At 43.9% G+C, this 19,456-nt stretch overlaps 1 long non-coding RNA gene across 1 annotated transcript in view; it reads right to left on the bottom strand.

Annotated features, from left to right (window-relative positions):
• Window positions 1-13,811: 13,811 nt before the first annotated feature.
• Window positions 13,812-19,456, bottom strand: part of LOC115937626 (uncharacterized) — a 34,591-nt gene continuing 28,946 nt past the window's right edge. The window contains exon 3 of the long non-coding RNA XR_014147535.1: window positions 13,812-14,328. This is a non-coding gene — a long non-coding RNA (uncharacterized LOC115937626). The remainder of the gene's footprint in view (window positions 14,329-19,456) is intronic.

Here is a 19,456-nt window from a genome sequence, read left to right as displayed (position 1 = left end):
TTCTCTGGTTGCTGCTCGAAACTTCCATGTCTTTCAGTTCCTCGGACTTGCTCTTGATGGTCTGGGCCACAGCGTGAGGGCGCAGGACGGGGGCCTGAACCCTGAGCTGTGTGCAGGGGTGTGGCCGCCCTTTTCCTCCCTTCCACCTGCCTTCCCCGCTCCTCCCAGAGCCAGCCCTGCAAACCCCAGACAGCCATGGCAACCTGAGTGGGAATAAAAGAGAAACTACCCTCACCCTCAAGCCTGATTAATATTTAATGCAAACATCTGAATGCAAATTGACGTCACTTTTGTTTTATGCCTTTTCCTCCACATCCCTCTCTAATGTGAACCGCCTTTCTTGCAGACGGGGCGAGGTGAGGTGCTTCCCTCTGCTAGAAACGGGGAGTCCCACCACTGCAGAGAGAAGCATAGAGACAGGGCTGAATATGGTTGGAGCAGATTCGGCAGCTCTGGACTCCATATTTTTAGAATATTTCCAAATGAGAGTGCATCTCAGGGACATTGATTCTCTGTGGAGGTCACAGTGACTCCTAGGAATCTCAACCCTGGTAAGGAATTATGCAAACAGGGATAGAATATTAGTAGCCTGGAAGCCCCTAAAAATAATCTACCCCCAAACCTGTAAATCCTCTTTTTCTACCGCTAAGAAACAGCAGATGGTTCAGCAGACAGCTTTGTTCCGAGCCCTCCACAGCCTATGAACCAGGCTATTTCCTGGTCTGTGTTGCAAGACTGAGAGAGGTTCACAGGGTTTAAAAGGGGGGTATTAAATTTTTAAAAGAGCGCAAGAGAGGCAAATGTTGATATAGACATATTTAATTGCTTGGGATGGCAAAAGAATAAGTAGGTGCCTGAGGAATAAGAAAATTGAACAGATGTGGAGTATTTATTAATGAGTTACTTCAATTTCTTGGGACTGGCTAGAGGCAGTATTTTTGCAGAGATGGGGATGACAACAAAGAAGCAGCTCTGGGCAAAAGCCTGTTGACTGTTGATGCGTTGTTTCTGCGTGTCTCTCTGTTTATGAATACACCTGCGCCTGCCCACATGCACAGCTCTGGGAGCTGAGAGACTAGAGCCTCTCTCATGTGAGGGGTGTGAGTTTGAAGAAACAATGTGCATAAGGAACAGAGACCAGATCTGTTAACAGAGTTCTTCCTACATCCTCACTGAACATCTATGGAGACAAAGAAGTAATCATTCTTTGGGAACGGCTTTCTAGATTTATAGCGGACGGGTACTCATAGCCAAGAGATTTAGCCAAACAGGCTAAATGGCATACCCAAGGTCACACAATGAGCCAGGGAAGTAAGCCACGGAGAGAATCCCTTCCCACTGACCCCTCACCCCAGCGGATGTGTTCACGCATTCATAGGAGGTGCTGATCACCCACTAGCATGAGCCTGGGATCGTGGTGGAAGACCTCACTTTCCAACGGTCCATCAGAATGGTTCCACAGCAACATGGAGCTAGGAACACAAAACCGGGCAAAGAGAGAGAAGGCCGGGAGAAGAACAAAATGAGGCAGAGGTAAAGAAGCGATTCTCAGATTGTTAGATCTAGATGCTCATTTTTAAATTAGAAAATATCATCAGTAACCAAAGCAACTTATGCAAATAGGAACTGAATGTACGTTCTGGATACTTTTTTTAAAGATTGGTTTTATTTATTTATTTATTTATTTATTTATTTATTTATTTATTTATCAGAGAGAGAGAGAGAAAAGAACACAAGCAGGGGGAGTGGCAGGCAGAGGGAGAAGCAGACTTCCCGCTGAGCAAGGAGCCCGATGCAGGACTCAATCCCAGGACCCGGGGATCATGACCTGAGCCAAAGGCAGACGCTTAACCTACTGAGCCACCCAGGCATCCCCATTCTTGATACCTTTTTAATGGGAAGTGAGGGAGAGAGAATAAAACCAAAACACCTTGACTTATAACCATAGTAGAAAGGTTTTCTTGGTTGACATGTGCAAAATACGGTCATTTCAGTGGAAACGAAATGATGTCTGAAAAAGGAGGCTTTCTAATGGCATCGAGAATAGATGCCATTTCCTTCCACGGGAGGCTCGTTCTACAGCGAGACCCAGCTGACAGGGTGCCTGACTCAAGCTCTGAGAATCATGGAAACAAACAGCAAATGCTAACCTTTGATGAGGACCTGTCTCCTCTGTGGTGTAGTGGAATCACACCAGGTCACCAAACATTATCTGAAATTCTACATTATCAAGGCCCTGCATCACCTCCACAGGTCCTTATAAGAATTCATGAATTTGGGGGCGCCTGGGTGGCTCAGTTGATTAAGCGACTGCCTTCGGTTCAGGTCATGATCCTGGAGTCCCGGGATCAAGTCCCTCATCGGGCTCCCTGCTCAGCGGGGAGTCTGCTTCTCCCTCTGACTCTCCCCCTCTCATGCTCTCTCTCTATCACTATCTCTCTCAATAAATAAATAAAAATCTTTAAAAAAAAAAAAAGAATTCATGAAGTTGGAAGGATTCAAAGAGAATTTTAAGTTTCTCACATGAAGATAGTGTGAGAACTACATGATGATAATCAGAGAAATAATTGTGACTTGGAAACAAAAGCGGCGGTAATCGTATGCGGTTTGAAATTCTTTTCCACACGATAATATTTATATCAGGAACACTAAAGGTATCATTTTTGGAATGCCTATTCTAAGAAAGGAAAATTCAGCCAGTTCTTTCTGGCTGGTAGAGATGCCCAGAAGATACTAGGATTCTCGACCAGAGGGCCAGCACTCTGTCAGGTGTGTCAGAATCCAGAGGCTGGGTGGGTGACAAAGAACATGTAATTGGCACATTTGTCAACAGCAGGTATGTTTTAAAAGGTGTAAAAAAATAAAGAGCAAACAAATAATCCCACTGATTAATTGGCTATTCAGAGGGCGGTCAAGCCCAGCAAAGTTCCCATCTTCTGGGATGTTGTTCAGAATTGGAAGTCTTAGGTCCCTCCCAGACCCAGAGCAGCAGAATCTGCATTTTATCAAGATCCTCCAGGTGATTCATATGCACATGAAAGTTTGAGAAACTTTGAAGACCCTTTGCTGTTGTGTCAGCCAACAAATTCCTCCCAAAACCCACCACAGGGTATCGGAAAAGGAGTTTCATTACCAACTAAGAAAAGCCAAGTGGCTTTTCCCAGCAGACCCCCCTAAAATAAGCTGTCATCCTCCTTTTGTATTATGCATTGTCCTAACTATTCTAGGTACTTCGCAGTAACATTTGTGACAAATTCAACCAGAACTTTGTTATTTTCTCTTAAATTCTGGGATATGACCTTTGGCCAGTGTTTCTTTCTTTCTTTTTTTTTTTTATAAATCACATTTCTTTTTTTTTTTTAGATTTTTTTATTTATTTATTGGACAGAGAGAGAGACAGCGAGAGAGGGAACACAAGCAGGGGGAGTGGGAGAGGGAGAAGCAGGCTTCCTGCCTAGCAGGGAGCCAGATGCGGGGCTCGATCCCAGGACCCTGAGACCATGACCCGAGCCGAAGGCAGACGCCTAACGACTGAGCCACCCAGGTGCCTCTTGGCCAATGTTTCTTAGCTATTGTGAAGGTACACGACTTTAATCTCTCCCTTTATAGGACCCGTCTACACTTTGTGACAAATTTATAATCAGCAGGATTGGCTTTTGTCACTTGTTATCCTGTGACCCCATTTACATGTGTAAACAAGAGCCCACCCACACGTCCAGGGCAACTTGCTGGATTCCTGCCCTACTTGGGGGCATTTCTAATCCTCCACTATTATAAATGGTGCTGTGAATTGCTGTGCACATTACTGACTTTCCCCCTTTTATGTTATTTCCTGGGGATAGATTCCCAAAGAGATAAGGCATGGTTCCCAATTTCAAGGATCTTTCGTGAGAGTGTGGGATGCACATATGCGGGGTCATACAGTTGGGCAGGGGCTGGACAGGAGAGGGCTAAATGCTGGACACTCTGCCCTCCAGGTGCACGCCCCTCCCCTCTTCACCCTGCTCTGAGCTCCAGGCTGCTGGCCTTTCGGAATCCTGCCCTTGCCTCCTGGCTTCCATGGTGCTGATGAGTGGGAGGATCCCGCAGGAGACAGGAGAATGAGGAGAGGCCACGGAGTGTCAGCTTATGTGCCCCCCTACCAACGCTTCTGTCAGGAGTCTTCTCTGCACCCCAGGAACCCCTTCTTTTCCTTTTTCCTTCAGGCTGACAGCCAGTTGTGGTTTCCCTTATGCTAGCCCGGAACCCTCTGCCTTCCCCTCTGGGTTTGCTGTCACCCTGAACGCAGTGACAGATACACCCTGTGTATCTGTCACTGCGTTCTCCTCAATGACCTGTTTAGAGGGCACCTTCTGTTTGCTGCCAGGAGCCTGAGTGATATTGCGAGAGTGTTACAGGACCACCGATGAGGGACTCGAATCAATGCGGGGTGGGGGTATGGCAGACTTGCCAGAAATGTCTGCTAAGCTAGACTCTAAAAGGCAAGGACAAGTTACTGAGGCGGGGGGCGGGGGGCAAGGACAAGGTACTGAGGCGGGGGGGCAATTTACTGAGGCAGGGGGTGCAAGGGGGCAGGGGGCGGAGGACACAGCAAGTACAAAACAGAAAGAGTAAGGAGAACCCGTGCACTCCGGGTCCTCCTAGACATTCAGGATGGTTGAGGCATGGGAAGACACGCAGCGGGGGAGGAAGATGGCCTCAAATGCTTCTGTAAATTAGGCCATGTCTGTAAGAACTTCGTGCAGCTATTCAAAGTTGTGCTCACAAAGACTTTTTAATGACCTAATTCACACTCATTCAACAAATAAGCTCCTTGTGTATCTGCCAGGCATTGTGTTAGGTATATTCCTGATCACATACCTTAATCACACAAGAAAATGCCTATGGCATGACAACGATGAAGAAGGCAAAATAATTACTTATCTATACAGATTCTATATGCTCTTGGATCATGGGGGGAAAAAAAGGAAGAAAATACACTAAAAAGTCAATTGGAGTTATCCTGAAGGGATGGAATTTTTAGTTGTTCTTACTTTTTTCTTTATATTTTTCTTTATCTTCCAGGGCAGATTTTTTTTTTTCCAGGTCAGATTTTTTGGTCAACATTTTGTTTTTCTTTTTAAAATGAGGATTATTTTAAAAATAATAATAAAAAATAAAAATTTAAAAAGAATTATTTTTTAAAACTTTGGCTTAAGATGATTCTTCCTTTATAAAAGATGAGAGCACCAAATAAGAATTGAGAAATACTGTGGGCGCCTGGGTGGCTCAGTTGGTTGGGCGACTGCCTTCAGCTCAGGTCATGATCCTGGAGTCCCGGGATCGAGTCCCACATCGGGCTCCCTGCTCAGCGGGGAGTCTGCTTCTCCCTCTCCCGCTCCCCCCTCTCGTGCTCACTCTCTCTCTCTCTCAAATAAATAAATAAAATCTTTAAAAAAAAAAAAAGAATTGAGAAATACTGTTGTGTATCTTATTCAGTAATTTTCACCCTGCTTATTATTCACAGGTGCCTATCAAATTCTGTCTTCAAGACAAACTAAAAGAAGACAAGGAAGCAAGTTCTTGGGTTTTTAACAAAGAGTGGTAAGCCAAGGGGATTACACTGGACCACCCATATCTGCTTCTCAAGCTCCATTTCTCACTACCTCATTCACCTGGGCTGGCCCATGACCTCAGCTGCAGTTTACCTCCAGATGCTGGTATCTGTTCCACAGGTTTCTACCCAAAGCCTGGTGAGGGATCTTACTGGCTTCCACTCTCAACCCCACCCTTGTCTCTCAGGCTCACATTGACATTTTGATTGATGACAACTGGTAATCTGCTCTCCTCACCCTACTTCCTGGACTCTACCCGAGTGCTCGCCCATATCCTTCAGAAATGACACGCTCACCTCCACCCCTCATTGTAAGGCCCCAGTTTCCGTCTTGCTGTGCCCTGCCCCATGGTGTATAAATGACATCTCCAAGCTGACACCCTCCAGGGCCTCCAGAGGATACAACAGGTTATCAAAGTTGGACATCCATGGTGAACTGTGGAATTTTCATTACCAGCTGATAGCAACAATTTTAAAGTGGGGCTCTTAAGGGGCACCTGGGTGGCTCAGACGGTTAAGCGTCTGCCTTTGGCTCAGGTCATGATCCCAGGGTCCTGGGATCGAGCCCCATCTCAGGCTCCTGGCTCGGTGGGGAGCTTGCTTCTCCCTCTCCCTCTGCCTCTCTCCCTGCTCATGCTCTCTCTCTCCCTCTCTGTATCTCTGTGTCTCAAGTGAATAAATAAAATCTTTAAAAAAAAAAATAGAATAAAATAAAAAATAAAGTGGGGCTCTTAAAAGAACAATCTGGTGGTTACGAGAGGGGAGGGGAGTAGGGGGATGGGTGAAATAGGGGATGGGGATTAAGGAGTGCACTTGTCATAATGAGCACAGGGTGATGTACAGAAGTGCTGAATCACTCTACTGTACACCTGAAAGTAACATAATGCTGTGTTAACTAACTGGAATTAGAATAAAAACTTAAAAAATTTTTTAAATAAATAAAATAAAGTGGGACTCTTAAAGAGAGGTTTATCTGGAGAGGGGCATATACTATTAATATTGGAGAAAAACAGGCAGTTGATAAAAATCAGGAGCTAATCCTAATTTTTTAAAGTGTGATAAAAACCTACTTACCAAAAGCCAACAACAAACATTGAAAACAATGAAATACCAAAGCTACTCCATTTAGATCTGGACTAAGACATACACATGCCTCCCTCAACAAAATTATTCAATTTACTTTTACAAGTTGTCACTAATGTAATAAAACAAGAAAATTAACTAAGGAGTATAACTATTAGAAAAAATAAGAATATATATAATGACTGTACACCTAGAAGGCCAAGAGTCAATTTTTAAAACCTATTATAAGTACTAGAATTTGACAAGGTAACTAGAATTTGACAAGAGCACAAAATTCAAAAGCTCTTAATTATGCTAGCAATAACCAGTTTAAAATGGAAATGGAGTTGCAGGATATAAGATTAATATACAAAAATCAATCATTTGCCTATGTACCAGCAATGAATAAGTGGAATTTGAAATTAAAAACACAGCACCATTTATATTAGCTCCCCAAAAAGAAATACTTAGGTATGAATCTAACAGAATATATGCAAGATCTATAGGAGGAAAACTACAAAACTCTGATGAACAAAATCAAAGAAGAACTAAATAAATGGAATGATATCCTATGCTTGTGAATAGGAAGACTCGGTAGTATTAAAATGTTAGTTCTTCCCAATTTGGTCTATAGATTCAATACAATCCCAATTAAAATTCCAGTAAATTTATTTTGTGCATAACAAAACAGATTCTAAAGTTTATATGAAGAAGCAAAAGACCCAGAATAGCCAACACAATATTGAAGGAAGAGAACAAAAATGGATGACTAACACTTCCCAACTTCAAGACTTACCATAAAGCTATAGGAATCAAGACAGTGTGGCATTGGTAAAAGAATAGACGAATAGAGAGCCCGGAAATAGACCCACATAAATATAGTTACCTGACCTTTGACAAAGAAGCAAAGGCAATACAATGGAACAATGATAGTATTTTCAACAAATGGTGCTGGACCAATTAGACATCCACAGGAAAAAAAAAGAGTCTAGGCACAGACCTTAAATCCCTCACAAAAACAAACTCAAAATAGATCCCAGACAAATGTAAAATGCAAAACTATAAAACTCCTAAAAGATAACATAAAACTAGATGCCCTTGAACATGGTTGGATGACTTTTTAGATACAATACCAAAGGCATGATCCATGAAAGAAAGAACTGATACACTAGACTTTATTAAAATTAAAATTTTTCAGGGCACCTGGGTGGCTCAGTTGTTAAGCGTCTGCCTTCGGCTCAGGTCCTGATCCCAGGGTCCTGGGATCGAGCCCCGCATCGGGCTCCCTGCTCCACGGGAAGCCTGCTTCTCCCTCTCCCACTCCCCCTGCTTGTGTTCCGTCTCTCGCTGTGTCTCTCTCTGTCAAATAAAGAAATAAAATCTTTAAAAAAAAATAAAAAATTAAATTAAAATTTTTCGGCTCTACAAAAGTGTCAAGAGAATGAGAAAGCAAGCCACGGACTGGGAACAAATATTTGCAAAAGACATATCTGATAAAGGACTGTTTTCCAAAATATACAAAGAACTCTTAAAACTCAACAATAAGAAAACAAACAACCTGGTTTAAAAATGGGTCAAAGACCTTAACAGACACTTCACCAAGAAAGATATCTAGTTGACTAATAAGCATATGAAAACATGCTCCACATCATATGTCATTAGGGAAATGCAAATCAAAACAATGACCTATGAGACTGGTCAAAATTCAGAACATTGACAATACCCAGTGCTGGTGAGGATGTGGAGCAAGAATTCTCATTCATTCCTGGTAGGAATGCAAAGTAATACAGCTACTTTGGAAGACACCTCGGCAGTTTCTTACAAAAGTAAACATATTCTCACCATATGATCCGGCAATTGCACTCCTTGATATATACCCAAATGAGTTGAGAACGTATGCCACACAAAAACCTGCACATGGATGTTTATAGCAGCTTTATTCATAATTGTCAAAAGTTGGAAGCAACCAAAATGTCCTTCAGTAGGTGAGTGGGTAAATAAACTCTGGTCCATCCAGAGTGGATAATAATGGCATATTATTCAGCACTAAAACGAAATGAGATACCAAGCCATGAAAAGATGGAGAAACCTTGGATGCATATTACTAAATGAAAGAAGCCAATCTGAAAAGGCTACATCTTATATGATTCCAACCTTATGATGTTCTGGAAAGACATCACTGGAAATAGTAGTACTGGAAAGAGTAAAAAGATCAGTCGTTGCCAGGTAGGGGAGGGGTGAATAGGCAGAGCACAGAAGATTTTTAGGGCAGTGAAAATACTGTGTATGATACTATAATGATGGATCCACGTCATTATACATTTGCCCAAACCCATAGAATGTACGACACTGGGAGTGAACCCTAATGTAAACTATGGACTTTGTGTGGTATGACTTGTCAGTGCAGGTTCATCAGTTGTAACAAATGCACCACTCAAATGTCGGGGATGTCCATGATAGTGGGGCAGGCTGTGCATGTGTGGGAGCAGAGTATATGGGTAATCTCTGTGCCTTCCTCTCAATCTTGCTGTGAACCTAAAACTGCTCTAAAATAAATAAATATATAAAGTCTTAAGGAAATGGAAAAACCACCTTATTCGTTGTAGAGAAGAAAACACAAGATATCTTTGAATGAAGGTAACAAGAAACATGTGCAGCTTAAACTAAATAAGCTACAGAATTTTATTTTATTTTTTTTAAGATTTTATTTATTTATTTGTCAGAGAAAAAGAGGAGATGGAGAGCACAAGCAGGGGGAGCGGCAGGCAGAGGGAGAAGCAGGGTCCCTGCTGAGCAAGGAGCCCGATGTGGGACTCGATCTCAGGACCCTGGGATCATGACCTGAGCCGATGGCAGACACTTAACCAACTGAACCACCCAGGTGTCCCCAGAATTTTACTGAAAGACATAAAACAAAATGATCCTGGATGGGAAAACAATGAAATAATATGTATCTTCCAAAATTAGTATAATGATTTATTAAGAATACCCATCAGAACACCAAGAAAATGTTTACATGCTAGATAAATCATCTTAACATTTCTGTGGAAGAATACATGTACAGAAATTGCCAAAAATGGTTTGAAATAAATGGTAAGGGAGCTTGTCATTCCATGTATTAAAACTAATGATTAAAGCCATTACAAACACTGTAGAATTGGCACAGGAACAGATAAATCAGTGAAAGAGAAGAGAGGGCACCTGGGTGGCTCAGTCAGTTAAGCATCTGCCTTCAGCTCAGGTCATGATCCTAGGGTAGTGGGATCAAGTCCCGCATTGGGCTCCCTGCTCAGCGGGGAGTCTGCTTCTCCCTCTGCCTCTGCCCCTCCCCCTGCCCCCTGCTCATGTGCTCGCATGCTCTCTCTCTTGCACACATGCAAAAATAAATAAACTATTTTTTAAAAAAATGAAAGAGAACAGAAAGCCCAGAAGCAGAGTCAAGGGGTATATGGGAACTTACTATATGATAAAGAAAGTACATCAATTCAAATGGGGGGGGATGGATTATTTCATAAATGATGTTGGCATAACTGGAAAGCATCTAGAAAAAAATTTAATTAGATGCCCCTTTCTCCACACCATATTAAAAAATAAATTCCAAGAGGGAGCCTGGGTGGCTCAGTTGGTTAAGCGACTGCCTTCGGCTCAGGTCATGATCCTGGAGTCCTGGGATCGAGTCCCACATCGGGCTCCCAGCTCAGCGGCGAGCCTGCTTCTCCCTCTGACCTTCTCCCCTCTCATGCTGTTTCTCTCTCTCTCACTCTCTAATACATAAATAAATAAAATCTTTAAAAAAAATAAATTCTGAGAGAGAATAGAATTTTAATTTATTGAAAATAAGCAATAAAAGTTTTAAAATCAAATACCTACAGGGAAAGTTTGCTTGAATTAGAGAAGGTGTTAAGCAAAACAAAAATCTCAGAAGCCAAAAAAGAAATATTGAGAGATCTGACTATGAGAAAATTTTGCCATGGCGTCTGCATGACAGAAGACATCACAAAGTCAAAAGATGAACAAAGATTGGAAGAAAATATTTGTATCATTATGACAGCCTCAGGGTTAATTTCACTAATTTTTTTGATCATACAAATTAACAATAAAAATAGAAGCAACCAAAAAGTATGAAAAATAATATATAGGCACACAATTCACATGAGAGGAAATGCAAAACAACCCATAGTTGACAGAAAAAAAATGCTCAATCTCACTAGTAATCAGAGAATTCAAAATGGAGCTGATAATGAGATACCTCTGACAAGCCGGAACAGCATCAGTCTTTGTGAGAATGTGAAGAAGTGGGCACTCTTGTACATTACTGGTGGTGGTGTGAATTTCTCTATCTTTGGAAAATTAAACTGTTTCAGCATATGTTAAAGTTAAAATTGGGCATACCCAGCAATCCCACTTCAAGATATTTATTCTGCAGAAATAAAAGCTTCAGTACTTATATACACAGGATTTCAGTTGCAGTATTGTCTATAACAGTAAAAAATGAGAAACAACTGGTAAGTCTATCCACAAGAATAGATAAATCAAATTTTTGCATGTAATGTTATGCAACTCAAATGATTTAAGTCTCAATATACAGATCGGGGAAGATAGCCATGATATATTGCTAAGTGAAAAACAAATTGCAAAAATAATAGGTAAAATACGACTCCACTTCTTTAAGATAAAACAATCTGACAGATGATTTGCATTTCTATATAATCAGAAATCAAAAGGATTCACATCCAATTCTGTGATGATGGGGGAGAAACCCGAAGAAAGGGAGAGGATTAAGTTTTTTATGCTACTGTGTATTGTTTAAAATTGTCTCAATCAACATGTGGTACTTTTGTAATAATAAAAACAAATTCTAAAAGGCGTAGAGGATTGCGTGGCAGGTAGAAAGAGGACTGCATGGTTTTTATACCAATGGCACAAAGCAGCAACCCTGAACAGAGGGTAGCCCCAGCTCTGGTGTGGGAGAGGGAGGGACTGAAAGCCCCTGGGCTGCTGTGAGGGTTCTGACTTAGAGATGGGAAGTGTGCGGTCCTGCGTGGTGTCATGAGTCAGTGCCCTATGGTGTCACACAGCACCAAGCCACCAGGCCACTAGGCCACCAGTCCCAAATGCACTATTATCTCCGAGGTCCGTAGGGCAGGGAGGGAGACCCCAGACCAGCACTTGAGATCCTGCTCTTCACTCCAAGGTCACTTATTCACTCCCAAGGTCACATTGAAGCCTATGCCTTTGGCCTCCTACTCTACCTTTCCCATAACTTCTTTAAAGAAAAATTAAACCTGGGGCACCTGACTGGCTCAGTTGGTAAAGCATGCAACTCTTGATCTTGGGGTCATGAGTTCGAGCCCCACATTGGGTGTAGAGATTACTTAAATAAAATAAAATACCACCTTATACCCGTCAGAATGGCTAAAATTAACAAGACAGGGAACAACAAATGTTGGCGAGGATGTGGAGAAAGGGAAACCCTCTTACACTGTTGGTGGGAATGCGAGCGGGTGCAGCCACTCTGGAAAACAGTATGGAGCTTCCTCAAGACGTTAAAAATAGAGCTATCCTATGACCCAACAATTGCACTACTGGGTAGTTACCCCAAAGATACAAATGTAGTGATCCGAAGGGGCACCTGCACCCCAATGTTCATAGCAGCAATGTCCACAATAGCCAAACTGTGGAAGGAGCCAAGATGTCCTTCAATGGATGAATGGATAAAAAAGATGTGGTTCATATATATAATGGAATATTACTCAGCCATCAGAAAGGATGAATATCTACCATTTACATCGACATGGATGGAACTGGAGGGTGTTATGCTAAGTGAAATAAGTCAATCAGAGAAACAATTATCATACGGTTTCACTCATATGTGGAACATATAGAATAGTGCAGAGGACAATAGGGGAAGGGAGGGAAAATTGAATGGGAAGAAATCAGAGAGGGAGACAAACCATATGAGACTCTTGACTCCGGCAAACAAACTGAAGGTTGCAGAAAGGGGGGTGGGTAGGGGGATGGGGTAACTGGGTGATGGGCATTAAAGAGGGCACATGATATGATGAGCACTGTGTGTTATACTTAACTAATGAATCATTCAATATTATATCAAAAACTAATGATGTACTATACCTTGGCTAATTGAATTTATAATTTTAAAAAATTAATTAATTTCAAAAAATAAAATAAAATAAAATATTTTTTTAAAAGAAAGAAAGATTAAACCTTAGGATCTTACAAACTACCCTAATAAACTCAAACCCATGCTATGAAATTCCCTTGGAGAAATAAATAATTAATATGTTGAGACTTGGAGACATTTTGTTTACCCAAAGCTGTGTGTTGGTTAATGACCTTTGGCTTATCCTTGACTTGTTTGAGGACTTGCCAGTTAACCTACTATAGATACAGCTACTCATAAACTGAGGAGGGAGATCGGAATTCACAATAGCACTCACTTAAAAAAAAAATACATATATATATATATATATATATATATTTTTAGTATTACAATTTACCTCATCCATTTGATTATTCACTTGTTGAATTTTAATTGAAGGGAAATCTGAGACTTGCACAAAGAGAGGAGCCTTCTATGGAGACTTCCATCTGGGGAGCAGATTTATGAGGCCTTTTGAGACGCAGAATAACTTTACTGTGATGAAGAACAAGGCAGGGCTACCCGTCCTCTTCCACCCCAACAAAGCGCACTGCGGAACGATACCCAGATGGAAGGGTTCATGAGGCATTATGGTTAAGACCTGAATAAAGCCAAAGTTTTTAGAGTGAGTTCAACAGAACTGAGCTATTCTCTAAGTACTGATTTCTCTCTCTCTCTCCCTCCCTTTTTTTTTTTTTTTTTTTTTGGTTTAATGACTTCTCAACCAGGCAGCTGCTCAGGGCTTTGGAAGCTCAATCTGAAATACAGAGAAGGAAGTGACAGAGCGTGATAGAGCAGGGCAATTGCCAGGCTCAAGCGAACATGTGCAGAATGTTATAAAAGGAGCGAAGAGCCAGGAGCCCCACATCGCACAGGAATGGGCCACTCCACCCTCCACAAACCACATGGTGGCAAGTAAGCAAAAAGATCAATGGCTTGATGTGCCCTGAAGTGGAATTAAACGTGGACAATTAAATTGCAAGATTCAAAGCAGGATACAAAATAGCTTTTCCCACAAGTTTATTATCAGAAACATTTCTCCAATCATTTTTTTTGTTGGGCTTTACAAGAGAGCATTGAAAGAGGACACCCCCCCCCCCCTGCCAAGTGCTATTCCAGGAGACTGGAAAGAGTAGGAATTCTCAGGGCGAACGATGAAACAGGATATGAAGATAAGCAGACAAGATGGAAAGCGGGGGCTTGAGCAGATATCTGGGCACCCACATCCATAGCAGCATTATTCACAACAGCCAAAAGGTGGGAACCCCCTGAGCGTCCATCAACCGATGAGCAGATAAACAAAATGTGATGGGTACATACAATGGAATACGATTCAGCCTAGAAAAGGAAGGAACTTCTGGCAAGCACTACAATGCGGATGCATCTTGAGGGCATTACATTCAGTGAAATAAGCCGGCCACAAAAGGAGGAATACTGGATGGTTCCACTTCTGTGAGGTCCCTATGGCAGTCCAATTCGTAGAGGCAGAAATTAGCGTGGTGGTTACAAGGGGCTGGGAAAGGAAGAGAAATAGGGCATTAGTGTTTGGGATGATGAGAAAATTCTGGAGACAGATGGTGGTGATGGTCATACAACAACGTGAATGTACTTCATGCCACTGAACTGTAAACTTAAAACCGGTTAAAATGGTATATTTTATGATATTTTAGCACCATAAAAAAAAAAAAGCAGGCAAAGTGACATTCTTCAGGAGTTCAACAAACCCAGCTTGATCATCTATTCCATGCTAAGCACATGTGTGTGAATAAAGCTCTACATTGAGGAAACAGGATTAATGATCCAATTCAGGTTTGCCTCCCTGCAGCCAAACATCCCAATGAAAACAGAAGAAAGTAAGTACACTCAGGTATTTGAATATCTCTATTCCAAGGTCCGGAGTCCCGAAGACAGGTTATATATTACAAAACTCTGACTTGCTTCTGCCTTAACTCAATATCCCCGCTCTCATCGCATTTGCCTGTGGCCAAAAACATGTTTGCAAATAATCACTTCAAACGTTTTCAGGATAGCAAGCTCGTACTGTATTAAATATAACCTTGACCCTGAGCACCTTCAGAAGACGCCAAAGTGTAGCTTCCTTGAGCCCTCCTACTGTTCAATCCCAGGGAATGCGCCCCCAGGCGAGAGGGAAAAACCAGCAAGAGACTGAGAAGGTAAGACTCAGCTGAGGGTGATGCCCTAGCCAAAAGTGAGGTTAAAAATCAACCCAGTTCTCTTGAACTTTCAGTGCACAAAACAGCGTCTGGTGGTATCGGGAAGTGGGAAAAGCCAGACAAAGGTGAGTTTCAATCCTAACTCTGCCATGGAGATAATTATGTGATCGTGAGCCAGAGCAAGGGTCTGACCTTGTACTCTCAGACTTCAAGTGGGGGAAATCACTGTAACTGCATAGGGCAGAGTTCTCAGTGGAGAAGACTTGGGGAGGGAGGCTACCCTCTCACCCTCCCCGCCCCTTCACAGACTCCTGCTGGGGGTGGAGGGACAGATCACAGGTGACACAAGGGTACTTTTTCATTGCCTCTAGTAATTATAATACACTCTGCATCCAACAGAGGGCCATTATCATTGTAGCTTTGGGAGGCTTTAATAAGGAAAAATGTTGAACTCATCTGGCAGATTAAGATGCAGTCAATATTATGAATATTAGCTTCCCTCAGGCCTCTAAACAAAGAGGTTTTGGGGGTGCCGGGGCGGCTCAGTCGTTAAGCGTCTGCCTTCGGCTCAGGTCATGATCCCGGGGTCCTGGGATCGAGCCCCACATCGGGCTCCCTGCTCTGCGGGAGGCCTGCTTCTCCCTCTCCCACTCCCCCTGCTTGTGTTCCCTCTCTCACTGTGTCTCTCTCTGTCAAATAAATAAATAAAATCTTTAAAAAAAAAAAGAGCCTTTGATTTAAGTCCGTTCAGATCAGGGTCTATAATTTTTTTGCATCCTTTGAAATCTTCGTCTTCAAAACTCCTACATATAACACGTAAAACACGGAGCTTTGCCTTTATCTTGAATGCATTCACTCTCGGATGCTATTTCCTGATTCCTGAGCATCTTCTATGTGCAAGGGAGGTGGGCCTGGCAGGCTGCTGTTGGCTTCTGAGGCCGTGGAAACTAGACCAGGAGCAAAAGGACTTGCTTCCTGGGGGGGGGGGGAAGGGCAGGTGGACCCAGGTGTGCAGATGTGGCCTAGCCCCCAGCCAAGTAGGTGGAAGATTGCTTACTTGCTGAGGGCTGAAATGACCCCAGATCTGAGGGAAGAAGGCCCTGGGAGCTTGTCCACTGACTCTCTTGTAGCCACAACTCCTATTTCCTTTCAATTCTTGCATGGCCTGAAAGTAAGCCAAACTGTTGGAAAGTTACCCCAAGTAACTCCAACAGAGTCTGAGAAGTCGTTCCTGCCTGCCTTTAGATCCAGCGCAGAGCCTAGGCCCTATAGGGAGCAGAAGCACGAAGAACCTGGGGAGTAGCTCAGCATAACGGTGATAAGCACAAACATAAAGGTTAACAAGACGTGGATGTGGCTGTGTCACTGAACAGAGGGCGACCTCCATCAAGAACCTCACTTCTCTGGGTCTCCATTTCTTTTTTTTCTTCTTTTTTTTTTTTAAGATTTTATTTATTTATTTGAGAGAGAGAATGAGATAGAGAGAGCATGAGAGGGGGGAGAGTCAGAGGGAGAAGCAGACTCCCTGCCGAGCAGGGAGCCCGATGCGGCACTCGATCCCGGGACTCCAGGATCGTGACCTGAGCCGAAGGCTGTCGCTTAACCAACTGAGCCACCCAGGCGCCGTCCATTTCTTTATCTATAAAACAGGGAAGAAAAAAAAAACAAAAACTTGCAGTTTTGTGAGGATTAACTGGGCCAAAGCAGGTAACACAAGGCTTACCACACAGTAATTGCTCAATGCATAATAATGAATAATATCACGTGGGAGTAAGTCTCAGGCTTTCTGTTCACAGTAATAATGCCTACCATTTACTGAGCATTGGCTAGATGAAAGGTACTGTGCGAAAGGTTTTATATATATATATCAATCATACATATTCTCTCAAGTCTCACGGTAACTGCATGTTTTCGTAGATGAAAACCCCGGGTGTGGAGAACCAAAGTACCCTGCGTGCAGAAGGCCATGGATGGAGCGGCGAGCGGTGCTGGGATCCCAAGCCGCTGCAACATAGAGCCCAAGCAAGGAGTTTAATCCATACCTACTAAATGGGTATATAACAGCACAGCCCACTTCGCCTCCCTCCCAAAGCGTGAGGGTCCCCCGGTGTGATGTCTGTCTAAGAAGATGGCCAAGTACAAGTCAAAGTTATTATTAAAAAGCACGGATCCTGGGGTGCCTGGGTTCCTCAGTCGTTAGGCGTCTGCCTTCGGCTCAGGTCATGATCCCAGGGTCCTGGGATCGAGCCCCGCATCGGGCTCCCTGCTCAGCGGGAAGCCTGCTTCTCCCTCTCCCACTCCCCCTGCTTGTGTTCTTTCTCTCTCTGTCTCTCTCTCTGTCAAATAAAAAAATAAAAAAATAAATCTTTAAAAAAAAAAAAAAAAAGCACGAATCCTGCTTAGAGACACTGAGCCCAGCGGGGAAGACAGCGGAGTATGCAAATCACTATAACCCAGCATAAGAATTGATCCTCCACGAGAACAGTACCACTGCGGGACAAAGGGACTTTAAAAGAAGACATTTGCTTGGCCTTTAGTTCACTTCGGTATGAGAGGTCATATGAGAAATAGCTATGACCTACACATATAATTATGTTGCATTCAGACAATTGTGCATCCTAAATGAGTTGCCATTTACCTACAAGATAGCAGGGAACTCACCAGGACTCTTGTGAGGCCCCTCCTGCTCCTGGCAGCCTGGGAATGGTAGGCCTGGTAAAGGCAGAGGCCAGAACCTCTAAGCCATATGGTGTCAGACAGAGGAGGGGCCTCCCAGACCCCAGGGTCCAACCCCTACCCTGCCTGCAGCCAATGCTTGCCACCCCTGAGCAGGACGGCTGCTCGGGGACCCTTCAGCCTCTGCTGGAATATTCTCAGGGGACTCACCACCCACAGGCACCCCCTCCTATATTGTTATCCTATGGCTTCTGACGATGAACCCCAGTTAAACCCCCCGGGAAGGAGTCTCCTCTGAAGTGGCTTTAGGAATACGTTCACAGATCAGGTGCTTCTGCCAACACTTGGGAGTTTACAAGTGAGAATGGGTCCCGAAAGCATGTGGTATGTGTGAAGGCCCCTTCTCCAGGCAGACATGGTGGTTTTTGTGGTTTGCTGCATGTGGGTCCATCTGGACTTGTCCCCTGTGGCCTCGATCAGCCCATCATGTCCCTGGCCTGCCTATTGTCACAGCTGAAGCCTGCAGACCCTTCCCTGCAAGCCCAGCCCAGCCTCGGTATCCAGGAGCAGGACCGACCCCAGCAGGAGGGGGTTCGGGACAGTTAGGCCAGCCATCCGACACGTACCACCGTGCCCCTCGACCTTACCGACTCCACCTAACATGTCACCCAGCTATGGTCTTGTGGGTTGCTCCAGATACCACACCCTGACCCTGCCTTTCATGTCTGGAAAATGAAACCTCATCTCACTCCCCATGTCTGGAAATCCTGGCAATTTCTGGAAATCTGCCTAGTATGTCAGTTCTTCTCCAATTCCCCTAGGACTGGGGGGTCTGCTTGGCTTTTGCAAGGGATGGGGCGTGCAAGGGATGCAGGCCCTCTGAGGGTCGACCACGCCCACAGGCAGCTCCAACACCTGCTCGGCACCAGATCGCCTGGCCACCTGGGTTTGCTGGATTAGCCTGAGAGGTGGATTGTGACTCCAACCCTTGTGCCCATGCTCAAACTAGGTCGTTATTTTTAAGAATGCTTCAGTATAGTACACATGAGGAGCATCACAAGGAGTGGAGCAATACGTAAAGTCAGGGCAGGAATCAGGAGCCACAGGGCAGCAGAAAGAAGGGCCAGTCTTAGGCAGCGAGAGACCAGAGGCAGACACAGGTGGAGCACCATAATGGTGGGAAGTTGGTGGAGGACGCCGGGTTCCCAGCCCCCTCCCCATTTTCAAGGGGAGAACAACTGGTTGCTAGAGTAACACTAGACCTTGAAGAGCCTCCCTGTTCTCCTTGAGGCCTATGGAAACGTTCCCCACCTCTCTTCCTTCTCTGGGTCCTCCTCCACCAAACCCCCATCACCTGAGGCAATGCACCTTGGTCTCCTCTCTTCACCGAACTAACTCAGCAATGAGCCCTTCCAGGAAGCCGGTCCCTCCCTGAACCACGGCAGGGCCTTTCCATCCCGCTGCATCCCCTGAGTCATGCCCAGGCCTGTCCTCAAAGCAAGACAACCTGAGGCCCTCACCAGCTTCCAGAAACAGCAGGAACCCCAGAATAGTTCTGCCTAGTTCTGCAGCTTCCCCAGTCTCTTCAGGCAAGTTATATAATTTTCTCTGTGGTTATTTCCTTATCTATAAGCCTGAAGTGAGAGTACCTTCTCCACATACTCACAGGGATGCTGGAAGGGCCAAATGAGGTAATAGAAAGAGGAGTTATTTGAAAGACCAGCAATTATAGGCAAGTGGAAGGAAGCATTACATTTGTGATCACTTACTAGCCACCTGTCAGTAGGGAGT

The sequence above is a fragment of the Leptonychotes weddellii genome, chromosome 8 (assembly GCF_054177405.1).
Source record: "Leptonychotes weddellii isolate Sample4059 chromosome 8, ASM5417740v2, whole genome shotgun sequence".
In the NCBI taxonomy this organism is placed as follows: Eukaryota; Metazoa; Chordata; class Mammalia; order Carnivora; family Phocidae; genus Leptonychotes; species Leptonychotes weddellii.
The sequence above is the reverse complement of the archived record's forward strand: the minus strand, read 5'-3'. Positions and strand labels throughout refer to the sequence as shown.